Below are 4,902 nucleotides of genomic sequence, written 5' to 3'. Positions count from 1 at the left end.
TCTTCTAAAAACTGAGGTCAACAAAAAGTTAGATCCCTGGCAGTTTGCCTATAAACGGGGTAGGAGTACAGATGACGCTATAAGTAGCATCACCCACCTAGTCCTAAAGCACTTGGAGGACCCGAAGGCCTACGCACGCTTACTTTTTATAGATTTTAGTTCGGCCTTCAACACGATTCAGCCAGTTATTTTACTTGAGACTCTTAAAAATATGGGTGTAAGCTCTTTTATTGTTAAATGGTATTACTCCTTTTTAACTAATAGGACACAATGTGTTAAAGTACATAAGGCAGTCTCAGACCCCAAATCCATCAGCACAGGGGCACCACAGGGTTGTGTGAGCTCCCCTGTTCTTTTTACTATCTCTATACCAACGAATGTGTGAGTAAACATCCACACAATTACATTGTTAAATTCTCTGATGACACTGCTATCCTTAGCTTATTGTATCGAGAACAAGACACAGTCTCCTACCATTCAGAAATAAAACAGTTTGTGGACTGGTGTGATGCTCACCATCTGATGGTTAACGTCACTAAAACAGAGGAGATGATATTTGACCCAAGATCAATCTGTGAACCTAATCCTGTACTTATTCACAACACACCATTACGTCAGGTTACGTCATATAAGTATCTGGGTGTTTTTATTGATTGTTCCCTTACCTGGCACATTCATGTTGAAAATCTTTGCACCAGGTTGCAACAAAGGATGTACTTTTTAAGAAGGCTAAGACTGTATGGTGTTAATAGGAAACTCCTGTTTCTGTTTTTCAAAATGATTTTAGAGAGTGTGATGGTATGGTAATCTTTCAGTTCAGTTTAAATCTAAGTTGGGGCGTCTGATCAATACAGCTTTTAGAATTGTAGGCTACCAAGAACAGTGCTACCTACAGTCACTGTACGGAAAATCTGTGCTCAGGGAGGCTCATAAGATTCTGGATGACCCAACCCACATTCTCAATAAGGAACTAGAGTTGTTACCCTCAGGTAAACGATTTAGAATGCCGAACTGCAGGTTAAAGAGGTATAAAAACTCATTCATCCCAGCTGCCATTAAGATGCTAAACAGTAATAAATGACTGTTACCTACTTGTACACTTTTTTATCCCCATTGTATTGTGCATAATTTATTTTATTATTATTATTTTTTTTTTTGGTGAGGCATGTTTGTATTGTCTATATTCGGTGTATATTTTATGTGGTACGTTGTAAGTGTGTGTCGCAGTGACTGCAGCCCAAGACAAATTTCCCCCCTGGGGGACATTAAAGTATATTTTATCTTATCTTTATTTATCTTAACTGGAAGAAAACAAAACTAGACGTTTTTAGAATTTCGTGGAGAGAGATTGCGTACAGAAAGACCTTACAAATTGCTAGATCTGCTTATTTTTCAACTCTCTTAGAAGAAAACAAACACAACCCTAAGTATTTATATGATACAGTGGCTAAATTAACAAGAAATAAAGCTTCTACTTCTTAAGTTTCCAAAGAGCATAGCAGTAATGACTTTATGAACTTCTTTACTTAAAAGATTGATAATTTTGGAGAGAAAATTATAACAATGCAACCGTCTACTACAGTATCGCATTAGGCAGTGCATTGTAGTGTCCCTGAGGAAAAATTCCATTCATTCATTGCAATAGGAGAGCAAGAGAATTGTCTAAACTCGTTAAATCATCGAAATCAACAACATGTATGTTAGACCCTACCGACTAAGCTACTGAAAGAGATGCTTCCAGAGGTCATAGATCCTCTCCTTAAAGGGGTGGTTTACTGCCTTTTTTCTTTGCTTGATTGTGTTTATGGGCTGCAATATAACATGTCTTCGTGTTTCGTTTGTTAAAAAACGCCTTATTTTTCATAAATTTCACCTTTATTGTAAGCCGCTTCCTCCTCTGTCATTTGAACGACCGGTTGACTTCCTGAGTCTATGAAACCACTCCCTCAGAAAGAGGCAATGAGCTCAGATTGGTTAGTTCGGCCGGTGTGTTGTAATTGGCTAAACTGCGTCCGGAATCTTCACGCCCATTACCTTTATGGGCGACAGTTACATGTGCTCCTGGCCCGGTCAAATGTAATGGTGTCAATATTGCCTCATCAGTTTGAGCCAGAATCAGACCCAGAGAGCGGTGATGAAGAGAGTCAAGCAGAACCTCCGCAAACACGGCTCTTACTAAACGTTTCTGAATGGTAATTTTTTTTAAATTATTATTATTTTCTCAAAGAATTTCCACACGCTGATACTTGAAAATGCTACTGCTGTTTGTTAGCTTTTGAGATACGCTTTCCCCCTGATTAAACATTTAATATAACTGAATACAGGACTGAGTAATACCGTTTTTTAAACATATTGTTTTATTGATAGAATGAACAACCGTTTAACTATTCACAAAACTTACCGGTAGTTTACTCAGTTTGTCGTTTTCTTTAGGTGTACATGTGATGATAACAGCAGCTGAAGTTCGCTGTTGCGATAATTTTTTTAAGTTTGCACACGTTTCTTATACACACAAAATAACATCGAACTAACTAGCTACTATAACCAAACAGCTTTGGCATTGGTTTGCGTTCTTGATCAAATAAAACAATTACGTCATAAAGTAGCTATACATGGAAAATACGTTTACAAAATTTGTACATATTACAAATTCGGGTCCAAAATGTTTATACGCATCTGTCATATACTAAAGCCAGCGCTGGCATTTTTTTACATCCTTGATAAAACTAAAACATTACGTCTTAAATTATACAGGCAAATACATTTAAAATGATTAAATCTTACTTGCAGGTTGTGGCCTCTGGTTTTAAAGCTGTAACTGCTTCATGTTGGAGTAATAGTTTCTTGTTGAATCCGACATTGAACTCGTGTAGATTCTGGAAGCTGTCTTCCGTAAAATGCGCAGCACAGAGAGCTAAACTACGATTGTAATTGTCAGGAACATAATCAAACTTAAATTTTAACCATTGTTGACGAACTACAGCGTCTGTAGGAAGCCTGAACACAGAAGACCTGACAGCTACAGCTCTCTCCACTAAAACTCCTCCTCTTCGACAGCAGAACATGTTCCGGAGGAAGGGTTGATGTAAATGTATGGGTTAGTTACGTATAAAACCCGGGAAGTATCTCGTTGTAGTCCCATTCGAGTCGTTTTTGTAGGCATTAAACTTCCTGATTTTTAAAAGACGATATCTCCGCTTACGTTGAACTTTCAGCGCAGCAACTTTGCAGATACTGTTCATGCACCAACAGCAACATTACACAGTATTTAAAATGAAAAAAGTGAAATAGCAATCACCCACCCCTTTAATATCATTAATTCATCTTTGTCATTAGGATACGTACCAAAAACTTTTAAGCTGGCTATGATTGAACCGCTTGTTAAAAAACCGCAACTTGATCGTACAGAATTAGTCAATTACAGGCCGATCTCGAATCTACCTTTTCTGTCAAAGATACTAGAAAAGGCGATATCCTCACAACTATGTTCCTTTTTTAGAAAGAAATGATATCTGCGAGGATTTTCAGTCAGTATTTAGACCGTACCATAGTACTGAGACTGCTCTCAGAGTTACAAATGATTTGCTCTTATCATCCGATCGTGGTTGTATCTCGATCTTAGTGCTGCATTTGATACTATTGACCACAGCATTCTTTTAAATAGACTTGAAAATTATGTTGGCATTAGTGGAATTGCATTAGCATGGTTTAAATCATACTTATCTGACCGTTATCAGTTTGTAGCAGTAAATTAAGAGATGTCTCATCGATCACAAGTTCAGTATGGTGTACCACAAGGCTCAGTACTAGGACCGTTGCTTTTCACTCTGTACATGCTACCCTTGGGAGATATCATTAGGAAGCATGGAATTAGTTTTCACTGTTATGCTTATGATACTCAGCTCTATATTTCTTCACGCCCTGACGAAACTTACCAGTTTACAAAATTAACGGAATGCATAGGTGATATAAAGAATTGGATGACTAGTAATTTCCTACTACTTAATTCTGAAAAAACAGAGATTCTAATTATGCACAAAAAACTTCCTCATGTAATAACCTAGAATACTGTCTAACACTTGATGGCTGCTCTGTCAAGTCTTCGTCGACAACCTGGGTGTGCTCTTTGATACCAATCTTTCATTTGAAAGTCATGTGTCTAGTATCTGTAAAACCGCATTTTCCATCTTAACAATATATCTAAATTACGTCATATGCTCTCATTGACAAATGTGGAACAATTAGTCCATACGTTCATGACATCAAGGCTAGATTATTGTAATGCTATTATGGGTGGTTGCCCTGCACGCTTAATAAACAAATTACAGCTGGTCCAAAACGCAGCAGCAACAGTTCTTACTAGAACCAGGAAGTATGAACATATTAGCCCAGTTCTGTCAACACTGCATTGGCTCCCTATTAAACATCGTATAAATTTTAAAATATTGCTGATTACTTACAAAGCACTAAATGGTTTAGCTCTGCAGTACTTGAGCGAGCTCTTAACGCATTATAGTCCTTCACGTCTATTGTGATCTCAAAATTCCGGCCAGTTGATAATACCTAGAATATCAAAATCGACTGCTGGCGGTATATTCTTTTCATATTTAGCACCAAAACTTTGGAACAGTCTTCCTAACATTGTCTGGGAAGCAGACACACTCTGTCAGTTCAAAGTTAGACTAAAAACACATCTCTTTGACCTAGCATACACATAACACATTATAGACTTTTATAATTCAATGTTAGGCTGCATAGATTAGGTCAGCTGGAACCGGGAACACTCTCCCATAAATCCTGATGTACTCGTTACATCATGAGAAGAATGGCATCTACGCTAATATTAGTCTCTCTGTTTATCCCGAGGTTTACTGCATACCGCCGGATCCTGGCTGTATCCAG

This window comes from Rutilus rutilus, assembly GCF_951802725.1.
Source record: "Rutilus rutilus genome assembly, chromosome: 22".
Taxonomy (NCBI): domain Eukaryota; kingdom Metazoa; phylum Chordata; class Actinopteri; order Cypriniformes; family Leuciscidae; genus Rutilus; species Rutilus rutilus.
This window is presented reverse-complemented; position numbering follows the sequence as displayed.